The sequence below is a fragment of the Anas platyrhynchos genome, chromosome 19 (assembly GCF_047663525.1).
Source record: "Anas platyrhynchos isolate ZD024472 breed Pekin duck chromosome 19, IASCAAS_PekinDuck_T2T, whole genome shotgun sequence".
NCBI lineage: Eukaryota > Metazoa > Chordata > Aves > Anseriformes > Anatidae > Anas > Anas platyrhynchos.
Window position 1 is genome coordinate 10139408 of NC_092605.1, and position 18182 is coordinate 10157589.

Consider the following 18182-nt stretch of genomic DNA (forward strand, 5'->3'; position numbering starts at 1 on the left):
CCAAGAAGATGAGTTGCACTTAGTTTTACACCGTGCCATTGGGGCTGAATACTCGTGCTGTCCTCCTTAGCAAGCACTGCCACTGCTGCACCAGTTCCAATTTCCCAGTGCATTTCAGCTGCAAAGCCACGTAGTCACGCTGGCTACCAGGTCTATTCTGCAGGACAAACAGGAGAAGCATTGCTCACAGGGCACTGCTGACAGCAGCAAAGCAGCGTGAAGGCTGGCTGGTGTCTCGTGCAGCTTTACCACCTGGAAATGCTGCTCTACCCATTCTGGTCCCATGGAAGTGAGCGGTAACTGCACGAGACGGGGCTTGAAGCTCTGCCAAGGCAGCGTGCATCCACCTGACCTGGAAGTGACGTTGGCCTTGCACCCTCCGGGGCTGGCACTCTGTCTTGGCTTGAGATCAGATGTCCCCTGGGGACAGACAGTAGCTTGGCTCTCGGTCTGCTCTCAGTCGCTGAATGCTCCAGTGAGAGCACTTTTCTTCGTGAAACTTCTGAGTATTCTACTTGTCAGGTCCCTGTCACCGGGCTGTGATCTCGCGGAAAGGCCTCCGGGTGTACTCCTTTGTTCCTTGACAAATTGGAGCCCTCAGGAAGGAGATGTGCACTGTGGACACAAGTGTGCTGCAGGTTGGATTCACTGTAGCATGTCCTATTGAGAACTTCCCAAGCTTCGCCGCTGCCATGACTCACCGTGTATTTTCTTCTGGTTCATTAATTCAGGAATTAAACTTATTGCTTCTTTAGATAAAGGCCATGTCAGAGCATCCCCGTGAGCTTCTTAACAATTCTTGGTTTTGGTGACTGATCTATTCAGAAGCCTGGCTTTGAATGTGTCGCAATTGATGGAAAGAGTTCGATTGATTTTTCAGGTGAACTTTGCTTTGGGCCATTCATGAAGAAGCAGCATCACCGCCTGAAGACGTTCTTGGGAAGTGCTTCCTCCACTGATCTACCCAGAGCTGAAGAAGCGGGCGGCCTGACCAGGCAGCAGGGCCCTCACGGGGCAGGGGAAATCCTCGGCCCTCGCCTGGGCCCAGCAGGCAGCTGGATGTGAACAGTGGCTGCTATCACAAGTGCAACGCTACCATTTGCTGCAGAGATCTCTAATGAGCCAGGAACGCTGGAATTTTTCCAGCACGTCGCCCCTGTTGGCTGCCCTCCCATTTGGTCATGCTAAACGACTAGGTAAATAGGCCTTTCATGAAATCTAACACCCGCCCTACCTAATCCCCCTTGCCTTCAAACTGTGGGGCTAATCAGTTGTTTTGACATAACCGGGATCCAAATTCTATAAGGAACATGGCCAAGAAAAGTTCAAATCCAAGACCAAGATTAATGAGAACTTCAAAGAAATTTACCACCAAATGTTACTAATTTAGTACACCCTGTGTTTGAAACCAATGACCTAATTGGAAACTATATTCTTTAAAAGCCATTATGTCCCAGCTCTTTAGTATTCAGGAGGTGGCTTCTGAGATCACAGTAGGTTTATGTCACTTGGTAGGATGGGATAGTGGGCTTCCACTCCCACCTCCCTAAAACTCAGATAAAATATCTTGCTGTTGACTGTATTAGGTGATTGTGCTCTTACTGCACAATAAATAACGGGTTCTGAATCAGACAAACAATTTCCTTCTGCTCTCTAATAAGTGAGTATAATATTACAAATCCTTTAAAACTGGTTAAAGCAATGAAAGGTCTGATTAACTTTGCTGTCACGTTGCCAAAAAATCAGCACATTAAAAAAAAAAAAGTACTTAGCATAAAAATGTACGTCGTTATACAGGGCCGCCAGTGGTACATCTGTCTTCCTGGAGTTTCACCAAGGTCTGCAACAAGTGTGTGCGCAGGAGTCGATCCTGCACTTGGCTGTGGATTTGGGTCAACATGGGGAGAAAACCAGATCAGAGATCTCTTTAGCAAAGCCCCATCAAGCTGCTGTGGAGCCTGGCAAGCTGTGGTCAGAAGAATGTCTTACCTTCCTCCTCGCACTGGCAGGGGGCTACACCCTTTCCTGGAAGGCTCCTGCTGTTGCCTGCAGTGAGGCCACTTGTCCTGTGTCACACCAGGATGATCCTCACCCCCAGAGAGGATGGAAGGACCCGAGTGGGGTAGCCCACAGCCAGGAGGTGAGCTCAGATACAGGGAAAGGGCAAGGTGGGACTTGGCTCACCTGCTGCTGCAGGTGAGTCTTCTGTAGATGTAGACTGAATTTCAGTGGTGTGTAAGGCAGGATGGAAATTTTTCTGCTTTGGGCAGCTCCCTTAGTGTGAACCGTACCATCTTCTGGCAGTGGCAGCTTCTCTGCCCTGACTGCAAGGAGCCCATGGTGACAGCTCAGGCTTGCACCAAGCCCTTCCATCAGCCTCCCTTTCTGCAGCTTGGTCAAAGCTGCTCCAAACATAAAACAGGGAGAGGAAGCTCCCACAAGCTTCAGTGATATGGGTACACCTGGGAAATTAGGGACTGGGCTCAGCCTGGGTTGCTGTAGGGCCTTGCACAGATGCCTCCCCTCGTGTTTTTGCATGTGTGCATGCCATGGGTGCCCACCATGCACCATACGACGTCTCTGTGGCTTTGCACACACACAGGGAGATACCAACAATCACACTGTGAGGCTACATCAGGCAGCAGAGATGTAAGTATTTATGGCTGGAAGTTCATCAGATAACCCAGAGCTCGTTACCTTCATACGCAGGTGGCCGTCTGTGTGAAACCAGAGCGTCCCACGCCAGGCAGGATCAGAAAGGTAAAACTTGACCTTTTGCCCATCTTCCCCATGAAGCAATGACAAATAAAGGTAGATCTGCCAGTTTGTAAATAATATGGGACTTTTAAAAAATGAGTTAGATTCATTTAAAAGAATGAGAACTTCCTTCTTGCTGTTGATAAAATGAGTGGTTATAAAGCAGCATCTTCCCCCCAAAATCTTGATTGTTCTGGGCAAAATAACAGCTCTGGAAGCAAAAGTTGGGGTCCATACACCTGAAAAGCCATTAAGGTAATTATTTGGGGTGTACTGGATTCTATTTCAGACACTGAAGAGGATCTGGGATACCTCATTTGCAAACACAGCTATCTCCTATGTAGTTCAAGCCTCAGCACTAATGTGGAAAACAGACAATGAAAGAAGTGATGTGGCTTTTCAACATAAATGCAGACTCTGAGCTGTTTACCTGCCACTGCACAGGGTATCGAGGAGCTTCTCTGGGGTTAGGAGACCCAGAATTCAGACCTGCCCTTCTCTGAGGATTTTCCAGTCATTTGGAAATAGCAGTTAATTTCTAGAGGAGATTACATGATGTCTCAGGCTAATAACTGGTGTTTTCCTTTCCTAAATCAAAGTGGAATTCCCCCTTTCTGGCTGACTTAAATGCACAGAACAGTTATCAGTTCAAAAATAAATAAAGGAATGGAAAAAAAATAAAATAAAAGAGGGCTTGACTGGGTTGGAGCAATTTGGATACATTCAACCTGTAAGAAAGATTCCTTGTTTTCGTGTCAGTGAAATTTTGCCAGTAACTGCTTGGCTGACATCAAGGAAGGTTTTTCTTGGGTCATTTTCAGAAGAGTTTAAAAAGAAAAAAAAAAAAAAAAAAAGAAAAAAAAAAGGAAAGAAAACCCAAACCCAATGGGCTCCTTTGTTGGCGAAGGAGCTGATTCTTGCTTGTGTCTGGGTTACCTCATGCAGGTCAGATTTTCAGCCCGGTGGCAGTCCCTCGGCTCGAGCACATTTAGCTGAGCTGCACGATTCGCCCCTGCTGACGGCATCGCTGTGCAGGCTCAGCGGTACCCAGCTCATCTATTAGACATTCATTAATTTATTCTTAATGACGGCCTTTTCCTGCTCCCATGCAGAAAACATCCCTGTTCAAGGCAGTGCTGAAGCCCACGCTTAAACCAGGCTGCAGCTCCCCTGCATGTGCTGAAGCGGGTCCTGAGGAGGGCTGGATATTTAAGTGATTTCCTCTTCGGGGGCTTATGAGCCTTATGGGGTCTATGCCACCTTAGGAGCTGGGCAGGGCTTGAAAAGCTTAAGTGCAGAAGAGACCGTATTTCCCAGAAAAGGGAAATTTGTATTTTATAAACCCCGCAGTACCCATTTTGCTCACGTCCATTTTATGATTGTGATTACCTAGATTACTTTTATTTTAGAAGAAGGAAAACAATAATGAAAGGGTAACTAAATAAAATAGCTTGGAGAAAGAAGGAAAATACTGTGGTTTCTGTTCAAAATTTTAACCCTTCAGCAGGAGGAAGGGCTGGATCTCTCGAGGTGGAGGAACACGCCGTCTGGTAGCTACATCCGGACTGCTACGGTTTCAATCTGCTCCTTTCAATGAGGCTTTCATTCCTGGGCTTAGAGAAAGGTGAATCTCCTGTGTATTGTCTGTGCTTAAATGAGTTGTGAGTCTCCGGGTGTCTGCAACAAGATTGGGCATTACTTATATTATATATAAAACATGCTAATAAATATAGATATGGATGTATAACACAAGCTAAGGGAGTTCAGAGGGCAGGTCCAGACCACAAGGGTCCTCTTCATGGGCAGGGATGAGTGACTGATGCACAAAGCTGCTTTGTCAGTGCTGGTCACAGTGGTTTGTGTGTCTGCTTCGTAAGAAGCGTGTGCCCACACTTCTTTTATTATATGCAGATTTTAATGTGAGAATCAGAATTCTGATTATTTTTTTCTGTGTATGAAGTGCACTGAAGTGAGCACCCAAATGTCTGTGACACCCGGGGCTCCCTGATGGGCTCTGAGTCTGAACGAGGGTTTTCCACCTCAAGCCATTGATTTTACGTGCTTGAGATCACCGTTCTGAGGGTGACACCAACATGGGCTCACACTGAGCTTTGTCTGTTCTCAGTGATGATGCTGTATTTGTGCAGGTACAGTGAATGGATTGGGAAAGGCATCTCCAGTGTCAGCCCTAGTGAGAAAAATGGAGAAAATAATCCTGTAAATGCCTCTGAGTGCAGTGATTGCTGGAATAAGACAAATCTCAAAGCAGAGACTTGTCAACCCTGGAGAAACTGCATCTTTGTAGACACTTCTCATCCAGTTCTCATCACAGTGGTGGAAGCTGCCACTCCTGATTGCTGCAATAAGTAAAACCCCACAAAATACCCCAAACTTGTTCCATCCAGGAGCTCCCACTGCACGGGCTACACCTGGGTGTCTGTGATGCTCGAAGGTCAGCGCATCAACAGCATTAACTGCATTGGGTTTGCTGATTTTTATTGACCTTTTCTGGTTGTTTCACCCCTAAAAGGACACAGCATCTGTTCCTGGATCCCTCACAGGCCCTAAGGAGCAAGTACCATGCACCTTACACCCAAAGTGCATGGCAAGCTCCTAGGAAAGCAAGCAGATGTACTAGTCTGTGTGCAGGGTCAATCAGGAAGGGAATTAAAATCATGATATGTTGCCATGGTAATCAAGTCCCAGGATTTGGCTAGGAGGAATAGTGAGGTTGTAGCTGGTTGCTCATGAATTCCTCAGTAGGCTTTTCAATACTCTGTTTCCTTTAAATGAAATTGGAGAAAGACTTGCAGTTCATAGTGGGGATAAAAATTTTATGAAGCTAAATCTAGGCAGTGTTTTAGTGTCAGTCAGCATTAACCCACAGCATGAACACATAAATAATTGAGATCTCAAATACCCCAGCGCTCTGGGTTAGAGCACTCCAAGGCTCTGCGGGCAGACCAGAAGGCTCGGGAGCCTCTTCCCAGCCAGTGTGGGCATCCTGGGCTGGCCTGAAAATGTCCTGCCCTGCATCCTACCACTGCCCTGCCTCCTTGCAGGGTTTCTTCTAGTCACAGTAAACCAATGAGCTAAATCTGGCAGGCTTCCTCTGGCTTGGAGCAGGTGATTTAGCTGCTTAGGGGAGTATTTGCAGCCCTCTTGAAGACCAGGTCTCTGATCATCGTTGGCAGCCTGGCTGTGGTCAGCAGGGTGGCCGTGGGCTGGGGTTTGTGTGTGCGAGATGAGCTCTGCATCCAGGTAAAGGGAACCCGAATGTATGCGAACAGGAAAATAAATGCAGTTAACAAAAGTCACAGAAAAGTAGCAGAGACCCCAACTCCTAGGAGAAATCTCAGAGTGAAAGAATTGTGAAGCACTGCTTGGCTGTGAGGACGGAGATTGGTTCTGAAAATGGAAATTAAAAAAAATATGTTTTTCTTTTTTTGGCCAGCCCACGCCTTAGTTCCCCATTTACATCTACAACCTCAGATAGAGCTGACAAAATTAATTGTCAAAGAGAAAAAAAAAAAAAAAGTGATAAAAACTACTAATGTTTTGAGGAAGAATAACACTAGGAAAAGGGACCTGGCCCCAAGTTGTCCCCTATTTTTATTTTAATCATTCTTTTTTCTGCTTTTCTTTTCTCAGGTTCTTCTCTTCTGCTTTCTTCTCTCTTTTTCAGAGGTAAGTGGGGTATCTAAGGGGGGAGAACAGACATCTCATCTGCAGGGCAGGACAGAGAGTCAGCAGGAGAAAAAAGGGAACAAAACCAAAGCACAGAAAAGTGGCAGCTTTGAGGGCTTTCAAGTACCATTGTCGGGGAGAGAAAAAAATGAAAAAAAAAGTTTTCTTGTGGCAGTGAGATGTTCTACATTGAAAAAGAGGCTGGGATGAAAAGCACTGACTGGAGAGGAAGGAAGGGCATGTGGAGACCTCTTCCCTCTGCAAGACCCCCGACCAGCAGCACCCCCAGCACCTCCATCCAGCCTCCACCCCGCAGAGCCCCCACTGCTGCAGGACGGGGGCATGGCTTTGGCTGGGGCCAGCTGCTGTCCCCGTGGTGTGGGGCAGCACAATGGGAGCCTCGTTTGGCTCTGGAGGTTTTAATGTCACTCTCACAATGTATTTTTTTCACTGATAGAAGACCAAAGTGGAGGCGGATCAGCGTGATACTGGGTGAAGTGCTGCTGGACGGGATGTGCCACAGCCCCCCTTCGGCTGTGTCACCATGGAGCCAAAGCCCATCCTTGTGACAGTGCAGGTGATTGCTAGGGGCACAAGTCCCAGAGCACTTGCAAGCTCTACAATAACTATAAAAGTGGGAAAACAACAGGTGAGATGAAGAAATCCTCAGGCCATCATCTTCTTCTGGGCTTCGGCCTCTGCTGTTTGAGGGAAAAGCCACGCAGGTGCCTAAGGAGCTGTGGGACACCGCAGGGTGGCAGGGGGCACATCACTGCCAGTGGGGCTGGGGCACTGGTAAAGGCTGGGGGGGGGGGTTGCAGTCAGTGAGTTTCACGGAGCTTGAGGGCTGGGGAGCTGTCCCCAGCCCAGTTTGCAGTTCTTGTACAGAACAGCTTTCTGAGCCGTTTCTGAACAGCTTTTCTGAGCTTTTTTTTTTTTTTTTCTTCTGCTGAGGTGCTCAGTCAGCTAAAGGGCTTTTTCCCCCTTTACCAGCCTCTCATTCTTCATTTCTTTCTCTGGGATGGATTTGCAGAGAACCTGCACTAAAAACCAACCAGTGTCACGTCCTGGAGCTGGCTGTAGGAGCCTCTAAGCCCCTTCACTTGAGAAACCTCTTTTGGGCTCCTACAGGAGGGAAAATCAGCAGTTTGTGGAGGTGAGGATGAAGCAAGGAGCTCTGAGCAGCCAAACCCTGCAGAAGGTCCTGGGGAGGGGGGGATGTCTGCTGCTCCTGTGGGCTGGTGCTGGTTGCTCTGAGCTGTACAGGAGGGGTGATTTGCCCTGCTGGGGGGTGGGTAGTGGTCAGCAGTCCTTCTCCATTGCTCAGGCCCTGTAGGTGGCTGCTGTGGAGCTGCCAAGGGGAAGAGGACAGCGTGCTGAGCCTTGCTAGAGCCTTTGCAGGCCTCCAAAATGTGGCTGCTATTCAGAGCCGTGTCTGAATTGAAGCCTTTGTAGTCACTGCAGTGCCTGATGATATGCCAGGGCTTCTAATATGGCATGTCGTTTTGGATGGAAATAGGTCATTGTGGAAGAAACTTCTGTTATACTTGGTATCTTGCTTCTCTTCGGAGCCACAGGGGTCAGGTAGGTCATTTTGGTAGGCATACTTATTTATTTATTTTTTTTTTTTTTTCAGCTGGGAACCTAAATTGTTGTTTGTTTTTTTTTTTTTTTTTTTTTTTTTTTTTTTTTTTTTTTTTTTTTTTTTTTTCTTTCTGTTTTAAGGAAGATGTGAGACTCCTGAGCATCAAAGGTTGGAGCCTTCCCCTCTGCCCCCAGCCCGGCTCACAGCGGTGCCGTGTGCCCATGAGGTAAGTGATTCTGCCTGGCAGCCGGCTTCACACACCAAGGGAAAATAAACACAGGGAATTACTCCTGGCTCCTTCTCTCTGGTGCTACACTTGGGCTGGTTCCACCGTGGCACGTGAATAAAGTGTAAGGCTGGCTGCTGTCGGATCGCTAGGTTGATTTCAGGTCTTTATTTTTTTGCAGGCTATGAAAAAACAGAAGTTCTAAAGGAAAGATTTTTTTTTTCTTCCTACTGTGCTAAGCCAAGCCAGAGTCCCGTGGCTTCTTGCTCAGCCCAGGCAGTGATGGGATCGGGTGCTGTGGGGTGCAAAGGTGGGCTGGGGCACTGGCTTGGAACAGCTTTTCTCTGTTTTTCTCTGTGCAGCTAGGTTTGAGTGGCTGCTAGAGCTGGTCAGAAATGGAAAATCACTATAGGATGGCTTTGGGGTGGGAATCTTTTATGTCAGTTGTTTATGTTCTGTGGACTTCTAAAGGGAAAAGTGGGCCTGTTTAAAATATATATATATATATATAAAAGAATCAGATACACTTCTATAAACTTGTCTATTTTTAAAAATATTTCTTGATAATTGCTGAGAAATGTTTTCCACTTTCAATAGAAATGTGAAGAATTGTCAGAATCAATAGCGATAATGCAGATTTACCAGTAGCTGATACTAAACAGAGGGTTTTTTTTTGAGAACTCCTCCCTTTAAAAGGCTTGCACTTCAGAGGTCTGTTAAATCAAAGCTGATGCTCACAGATTTCTGATAGCATGTTCAAAAAAAGGGCTGTTAATATCTCCAAAGTTGGGATTAGCTTAAATTTCCTACTAGGGATTGTGGTGCAGAAAGTAAATAAAATAGTGAGAAATTAAATCTGAAATGGAATGCAGTGTTATTAAGAACAATTTTCAATTAGACAAAAGTTTCTCCAAAACTTTTAATAACCTCTTCTAACAAAGGCTCCCATTTAAGTAAGTTTTTTTTCTAATATTTTTTTCCAAAAAGTAAAATTAAACTATTAAAGCCCAAGAGGCAGCAACATGCCACTTCAGCCAAATCAGCTGAAACTTCCAGCTTAAAAACAAATTATATTTTACTGAAAGAATTAAAACTTCCAAGGGAAATATGAACTTCTGCTTCTTCAGGAAAGACGAGAGGTGGGAAGACCCCCCACTTACTGAATGTGTATTTCCATCGAAAGCCCTCTAAAACAAATTCTAATTTCCCATTGGAATAGTTCAGATCTCCTATCAGCTGTGAAACATTGTGTTTTGGCATTAAAAATAATTGCTGAAAGTTCTTAACCAGAAACAGGAGGCAGGCTGGGTCAAGGGGAGCCTCAGTGGGATGCGTGCTGCCTCCCACCTGCACCCGTTTTGGGTGTCAGAAAGCATCCGAGCAGGGAAGGCAGGTCTGTCGTGCTGGGCTTAATGAGGCAAATCATTACAAAATGACACATCTCTGATGGTGAGCGCTGTTAAATGTGAGTCTTTCTTACAGCATCCTCTGAGGTGTTTGTTTTAGTCAATGCCTGGATGGTCACGTTAGGTCTGTTTACTGTCTTCTGTGGATTAATGTGGAACTCGGCATTAACGAAGCTCTAATTTTATGGTGTTATTGTTAAAGGAGGTAATACAAGCCTGGGAATACTGGCAAGGAAATAAACTTTTGAGGTCCATGCCAGTAGTTAGCTCTCTGAACAAGCTCTGGTAAATGAGCAGATCAAACAGAACTTTGACTTGCAGCTCAAACAAAGCCACCACCCATTTTGCCGACTTTCCATTAAGTTCTCCCCCAATGCTTTTTAATTATGTCTGTTCTTCCCATTTCTCTCACGAGAGAAACTGGCTCCAGGGGAAGGTCCACGGTTCCTCCTGGTGCCATCTCTGCCAGTTAGACCTGGGAAGCACCCGAGACTTCAAAATGCTGAAGCCGCTGCCAGGGCGGTGTGACCTAGGCATCGGAGCCTCTCTTCTGACTGCTCCTGGGAGCTTTTTGTCTGCTCCTTGGCAGCTAGGTTTTGCAGAAGAGTAATGGGTCATCTTCTGTTTTACTGGGTTTGGGATGGTGTAAGCCTTCATCAGGGGCAGAAATGCTTCAGTTGATTGTAATCCTAACAGACACCCCTGGGTTCTCCATGAGTACTTGCAAGCCCGGCCACTGCACGCTGGGGTTTGCAGTCACAACAGTTTCCTTAGTTTGAGTGTGCTGGCCACTAGGTGTTGTGATATGGGATTGGGAAGCCAAGACCAGTGCTGAAAGGTTGTTTTGAACAGCACCTATCTAAAGAACATTCTTGAGGGCAAAGTAATTCTCAGCCCCTGATAGATAGCCTTGTGGCTGAGTCTGGAGCGCTTCGTTTCCTGCTGTCCTCGTGTCATCCTATTGCTGCTCTGACCAAACTCCGATCTGGGATGGCTGTCAGCTGGCTCCAGAAGGGGACAGCACGAGGCTGGTTACAACAGGCTTTCTGGGTTGCCTCCTGCTTGCTCTTTGGCCAGAAGTAAGAAGGTCTGAGCCAACAACTAAAAATACAGTCTCATAGCCTTGGATAAAGGTAAGCTTGTCGGCAGGAGCTTCTCTGTGGGAGTTCTTGCATCAGTTCTAGAACAAAATCACATGTGATGTGGGGGAAAGTTGGTGTCCTGCTGTTCCTCTCTCCTGCCAAGGTGCCTTTGTCTTGGCTCGTGCTGAGCCACAGCTGGCTGCAACTGGAGATGCCTGGGCTCTTCTCCAGCCAGATCACCATCTCACTGGGGAAACTACCACAGAATAAATAAGAGGGAAACCTTTTTACAGTGGGCCCTGAGAAAGCATTTTGGTGCGTGGCTGAATGGCTCAAAGCAGTAGAAGGCAATGCACATGATATGTGGGGACCCAGCTCAGGTAGGCAACCTGGACAGCTGGTGGTAGGTTCCCAGGTCTGACAGCGCTGTGTGATGGCTGCCAGTACTACCTCTGAACTCTGTGTTGTGAGGAACCAGTGCTGATTTAGAGGAGGTTTGGTAAATGTGTAGAGATTCTGTGTCCTGTGCTCACATCTCTTTGCTTTCCCTCCAAGTCTAACCTTAGTGTAAAAGGAGATGGCAGGGTGAATCCGGGCATTACCTCATGGACATCCTGCTGCTTCAGAGCCCGGCGTGTTTGCCTTGGCTAATGTTTCTTTCTCAAGATCGATGAGTGCCCATCCTGTTTGCCTTTCTCTGAAGATAAAATAACCTCCCTCCTGGGATTAGATTCCAGGTCTGGGCAGCCCGGCTGTGACACAGGACAGGTGTGGGTCTGCGGGCAGGACGGGGTGCCAAGAACCTGCTGCCCTGTGGGTTTGCAGGACAAGCTGTCCCCGTGACTGTCCCAATTAGTGGGGCTGCCGTTACCTGCCCAGCTTGGCTGTGGGTGTTTGGGGAGAGAAATGTGAGAGGAAGAAACTGGAAGACATTGCTCCACACTTCCTATAGATAACAGAAAGTTAATAGATGTGAGGAAGGAAAAAAAAAAGTGAAGTTTCCAAGAGCTGGGTAAAGAATGAACAATTTGGTAGTAGGCAACGCATCTGTCCTGTTTAGCCAGGCTGTATTTCTGATCTTGGCTCTGCACTAGTTTCTCTTAGCTTTCTTATTTCTGTCTTGGTTGGGCCTTGTCCCATGCACATTGGAAGGATCCTTCCCCCTGGAAAGACCAAGGATCTCCATAGCTCTGTATTCTTCCTGGAAGAGCTCAGCACAACCCTCTTCGGGCTGTGCAAGCAGAGTTACAGCCACACACCAGCCAGCAGCAAAGACAACTGTGAGCTGGAGTGTCCCATCCATCAGTAATTCAAGCTTTCTTTAAACATTGGTAATGGCTCCGGATGGCTGCAGGAGCTACGTTAACAGTCGGTGCTCAGTTGTTTGCAGGAAGGACTGGGTTTGGGGAGACAGCAGGGGAGGTGTTGGTTTCCAAAGGGAAGCTCAGGGGCAAAGCCAAGGTGATTTGTGGGTTGTAGGACTGGAAAGTGTCAGAGGCTTGGGTAAAACATGGGCTCTCCTGGTCACCTGGGATATAGTGGCAATTAAAGATGCTGTTATAGGTCAGAGCATCGCTGTGTGAGTGTTATGGACCAGGGATGAACCTAGAGTCTGAGCTGGGGCCGGCTCACATGGCTGTGTTGGCCCGGACACTCACTGCAGTCTGACTCTACAATGAAGCTTCTTTACCTGGGTCAGAGCTTATAGTCCTGCCACAATGCTGTGTGTAGATCCCATGTGGAAAGCCATTAGTGATGCAGCTGCAAGTTTTTTCTGCACTGCTGCTTACTTTGCGTTATAGCACAGGTCCCTGCTGTGGTGTATCTAACAGCTCTGTAAAGACAAAGGCTTCAAAAAGAAAAGAAAAACCCAAAACCTGCAAATTTCTATGCCTGGTTATGCTCGGGGGGAGGCAGAGAAAGCAGAGAGAAACTGCAGACTGTAACCTGGGTTAACTAAACACACTCTTAAACTCTGTTTCAACATAAGACTTCTAATATTACCTGCTTGGCATGTCCTAGCCGGGGATGAGAGCCACCACACAGCGCAGTTAATCACAGAGCCAGCTGCCACGAGATATGCAGGGACGTGAAGCCTGTGAGAGAGCTTTTTCTCTGACATCCAGACAAAATGAATAAAGGATGGGAAATCTAAGAGGACAGGGCATATACCAGCCGCTAAATGGGGCTGAAGAACAAACTATTCTGCAGAATGGCTTATGCCATAAGGTCTGCTTTTTTTTTTTTTTTTTCCTGATTTCCTATCAAAGTGAAAAGGATAGTAGTGAACTTACTCCTTCCTGTTGGAAAAGTCTGTCTTTTCCATGCTCCAGAAAAGCTGATATATTAAAACCTAAGCTAGGCACCTTCTCCCCATCACAGTGCTGTGGTTGACACAAGGCAGGTCAGTTCAGTCTCTTGCACTCTCTCCAGTCTTTCATATTTTCTTGCCCCAGTTGCTTGGAGGATGACTTCTTGAACCCTGCATCCCATTTCTTCTGCTGATGGGCACTGAGGAGCAGCTCTGGGGCTGTGTTTTTATCGAGTTTTGGTGTTCCTAGGGGCCAGGTCCAAACTTGGGATATCTGTTTCTGGGCCTGCCTTTGGGCAGTGCTGTGAGGACCTCTTCCAGGAGTTCTTGAGAACTCAGCATCTCTGAGAGTCTGCAAAGGTTCCTTGCAGCTCCTCTTTCTGGATATCACTCCAGGGACCTGAACAAAGCACCAGAGGAAATGGAGCCTTTTTTTTTGACAGCTTCATGGGTAAAGATGCCTGGCAGAGACTTGAGAGTGTTCTTTCCTCAGCTCTGTGTCACTGACCTTCAGCAAACCATTTTATCTTCCTTTTTCCTATCTGTGATGTGACAATGATAGAAATGTTCTCTTTCTTTCTCCCTTTGTCTATCTTATCTATTTATATTTTGAGGTCTTTGGGGCAAGGACTGTCTCTTGACTGTACAAAGGCTGACGAAGGTGCTGACCTTACTTGGAATCTCGACGTGTTAATGTGATGACAGCACCAGAACTATGGATATGTGTAAAATAGCAACACAGGCTGTTTTGGGATAGAAAGCACAGTATTTTCCCTTCCTTGTAATAGCTTTTGGGATGCAACAATTAAGGCTGCAAGGGGAAGTACGCAGGACTATGGGGGAAAACTGCATGTTCTACAAAACGCTCTGAAAGATAACCTCAGTTTTGACAGAAGTATCTTCCTTTACTCTGTTACTTTATCTTTTTATTTAAAATTAAGAAAATAAGAGTCCCTGAGAAGGGGAAGACCTGGAATGTGTGTAGCTTGCTAAAGCTTTCAAGTCACCTGAGGTTCAGAGGACGCAGATGTCAGAAACAGGGCCACTGCAAAAAGCCTTCAGGAGAACCTGCTCTATGGCTCCTTTGCTTGAGCCCATCCAACTGAACGTGGGGCTGACAGTTATCTGAGCATACTGAAATGGTCTAGGCTATTTTTAACCATATAAAAGTATTTCAGCATGATTTTGTTTCCTAGAGGAGGTTTCTCTTCTGTTTCACTGCAGAAACTACTTTTTAACTAGAAAGCGTTACTCTTGTGCTCGAGGGGGGTGTCCTCTCGTCTCTGCAGGTAACCTGCTTTTTCACATGAGTGGGGGAAGAAGGGGAAAATGTTAGTAAGCTGTTCACTAGGAAGTGGTTAAAATTTCCTCTGTCTTCTCCTGCATCCTAATCTAAACACAATTTATCTCATTCTGATGCAGAGATTCAAATAAAAATAAAAATCATGGTATTAATGTAAACTCAGCAGGAAAGACTGCTTTCTCTCTTGAGCAATTGATGTGGGTTTGACCCCTTAAGAAGTCTTTTTTTGTTAATTTAGTACTAAATTCCCACTAGATTAAGCACAATCTGAAGACACAATAGGAGAACAGCAGAGGAAGGGAATCCAAGCAGCACTTAATGTCGTCTTTACTTGTGTTTCATGCTGAAAGATTAGTTCAGGTGGTGAATTATTAATGCCACAGTCTGGCATAATCATAGGCATGCAGCCTGCCAAAATGTAAAACGTCCATTGCAAAGGCAGGATATTGGATCCTGTCGGTGCAAACAGACGTGCTCCCATGTTTGAAAGTTCACAGTGGGAGAATTCAAATCAACCTCTGAGATTGGCTGCAGATTAAACTCCATTTTTAATTAGTCGCTGCATAGAGGACCTCATGCCAGTAAAAAGTAACACTAAACCCATGGAAATATCCATAATAATTGTCCTACAGATTCAGTCATTGTCAGTGGGGTAAAACATTAACATCCTTTTATTGTGCTTAAGCATTTGCTTGGTTGGTGTTTTTCTTTTTTTTTTTTTCTTTCTTTTTTTTTTTTTTTTCCTCCTGCGGTTCAACAACTTTAAAGCTTAATGAGTTAAGTTAAGAATTGCCCAGGATGATAATGGGGCTGCTAAGACTTTAATGATTGGCACGGCTCACGAAGAGAGGAAATAAAAGCGGAGGACGCTGCCTGGGAAGGGTGTACAGCCACAAAGGCTTGAGTGGGCAACTCGGAGAAAGGGGCTGTTGCTTTCACACTGTTAGGGGTTTAAGGGAAGACGAACCCTGGCCACAGCTGGCTAATTTTGGCTAATTGGGACCTGTGTGGGTCGAGGCCTGGAGGCCTCACTGCTGTGAGGTTGGGGCAGCATCCATCACACGCCTCTCCTCAACCTGCCACAATGGATACAGGATGGAAAATGGGCAAAAACCCCATCTTTTGCATGAGATTGCATTGCACCCGTTTGTCTTGGTGCAGCCTTCCTGCAGGTGGGGTGGACGACTGACAGTGTGTAGGTGGAGCAGCCTCGTGGGATGCCCTTGCTTCAGGGCCAGTTTATCACCATGGAGCCTTATCTCCTCCCTTCTGTGCTGCCTGACTTGCTACTGTTCACCAACCAGCCATCTCCCACTCAAATCGTGGTTACAAAATGTTCAGGCAGTGCTGGGCAGTACACAGACTTGTGTCCTTGGCAGGGATGGACCCAGTGTGGGACCCTGTGATAGGAGCTGAGTGATTCAAACAGCCTGTTTGGATTTTTGCTCTGAAACTACGTGTAGAACCATCCCCTCTGTAGCAATGCTTCCAGAAATGTACAGTCCTACGTGAGGATGGAGGCCTTTGGTGCTGCATGGATGTGTGGGCTGATGTGGTGCCTGCTCACTCCTGCTACGTGTGTAGGGCTCGTAAAGTCTGGGGCAGTGATTTGTCACCCAGATGTACTTCAGCCTAAATTATTTTAGGTTGAATGCAATTTTGCTAATATCTTTGCCCATTCAACTTTTCACTCCAAAAACCCGGTCACCCTGCAGTGCGTTGCCTTGGATGCAGTGCCTTTTTAATGCATGTAATGTATTTTTTTAATAATACTGTTTTGACTAAAGTGCAGAAGAGGAAGGACAGTTCATGTTCCCTATATAAATCTCTCAGTAACCTGAGAATTATGGTTAATTAATAGTTTCTTTTTTTTTTTTTTTTAATACTACTGAAAATAGAACCTTTTTATTTTTAAAGAAATGCCAGATGGGCCTATGAATTTCTCAAGGCAAGCTTTGAATCAAACTGACTTTTCTACTCATAGTATGTCTACAGAAAAGGGGAGGCTATCTGATTCTTTGGGGTGTCAAAAATGAGGGATTTCTTCCAGATTTGTTAGTTCAGCAAGTTGCCACTGGGGTGTTCCGTGCAAAGTGTGGTATGGACAGCGATAATAAATTCTGATTTCTTCAAAGTAAACATGAACACAAAGTAAACCTAAAAGAACTTGGATGAAGAATGGTAAAGCTTTCTGAGATTATTGGTAGCTGCTGTTTCCCTTTTCTATGCTTGTTTTTTGCTATGAGGTTGCCCTTTGACATTTGCTAAAACCAGCAAGTAGAGGAAATGACACTGTGGCATTTATTAACCTGCAGCATGGATGTTAAACAGAAGAGGTTTCACTAAGAGTGGGATATAGCTGCTCCGTGAGAAATAGGTCATTAGAGATCACCTGGATGTAAAATACTATAAAACAGGCTTATGATGAAAATAATACTGGGCTGCAATGCAATTGTTATTACCACGTATTATAGCAGTTCTTTGCACATAAAAGTTGTGCATGCTCCAGAAGGGTAGGTCTGCTTTACGCAGAGTTTTGGGCCCTGTTATCCACCCTCCTTGCAGCTGAGGGCTCACGTGCAGGTGAGGAGTGCAGCTCCCAGCACTGATCCCCACACAAGGAATGTGATGTGTTTGAAAGAGGACGGGTGGTGTTTGCTTGTAAAGAGAGATGGGTTTCCCTTGAATTGGGCTTCACTCACTGCTCTCTATGAAATGCTCTTCTTGTAATTCATTTCAGCTAAGATTAAAGCAACAAAGGTGAAGGCAGAAACAGATCTGGCTTCAGTTTTAAAAATAAAATTCTCACATATCTTTTTGAAGCTGAATCAATGGCCTCATTAAAAATGAGATGTCTAGTGTCTTTGGTGTACCAGCTCTTTGGCTTGTCCAAGATAAAAGAGCATCAAAATGGACCTGTTTCTCCAGTTCCCTTTTCCACGAGGACTTACAGAGCTTCAGAAGAGGGTGGAGGAATAAGTGCATGTCTCTTCCTCCTCCTGCAGGCAGCGATGTCCCATCCTGGGCACACTCTCAGTGCTGAACCATGCCTGTGTCTGAGTACCTTCTGGGCAGCAGGACTAGCATTTGCCATTTGTGTTCTCTTGTTCCCTTCCTAGTGTGAAATTTTTATAAACTATTTAAAGAATATATTAATTGCTGTGATCAGTTATGTACGAAGTGAGACCTCGTACTTGGATGTTCAAGTGCTTCAGGAAACGCTGCTCAGCCAGAACAGACCTAGAATCCCCTCAGTGGAAGGGCAGGAAGACCCTGGGAATGACAGAGGCGTATTACATGCCAGAGTGATGCAGGTGCTCCTCATGTCCTACCTACCCAGCGTGGTGAAGACCTGCAGGGGGTTGCTGGAGAAGCACATGGAATGGAATAGCAGTTTGTTTCATGTTGTGTCTGTTAAGAGACCTCTTCCTACAGAAATTTTTCCTCTGCACAGCTCCTGGGTAACTTGCTGGGATGGCAATGTTCCCATGCTGCTGTCCAAACTGAAGAGAATTGCAAACCCCAGAGGGTTTCTTGAAAAACAACAGCAGTTCCTGTGGGCTTTGCAAATGAATATTTGTGCAGACTCATGAGTTAATCTGGTTAGTAGACGTGTGAGAATCGCCTTTTTCACAAAGTGTGGAGGTCAGTAAAGCAGCATGTTGTAAGAACAAAAGGAAGTTTAATAGAAGTGGTGAATTGAGCAGGTTCAAAGGGGGAATTTTTTTTTTTAAAGTCATATGCAGCAGCACCATAAACAGACACTAAAACAATGGGGCATGGGTGTGCTTCCAGCATCCCATACTTGGTGTTTGTGGACACTTT

General features: G+C 45.9%; 1 long non-coding RNA gene across 3 annotated transcripts in view; it reads left to right on the forward strand.

Annotated features, from left to right (window-relative positions):
* The first annotated feature begins 747 nt into the window (after positions 1-747).
* LOC106019328 (uncharacterized) overlaps positions 748-18182 on the forward strand; it is a 39808-nt gene continuing 22373 nt past the window's right edge. Inside the window, exons 1-8 of one of the 3 annotated variants that reach the window (XR_011804115.1) lie at positions 748-1196; positions 1798-2140; positions 2710-2760; positions 4262-4381; positions 6409-6444; positions 6902-7021; positions 7478-7600; positions 8170-8255. This is a non-coding gene — a long non-coding RNA (uncharacterized lncRNA). Of the gene's footprint in view, positions 1197-1797; positions 2141-2709; positions 2761-4261; positions 4382-6408; positions 7022-7477; positions 7601-8169; positions 8256-18182 lie in introns of all 3 variants that reach the window. The other 2 variants (XR_011804114.1, XR_003501198.3) reach the window with 2 other exon arrangements.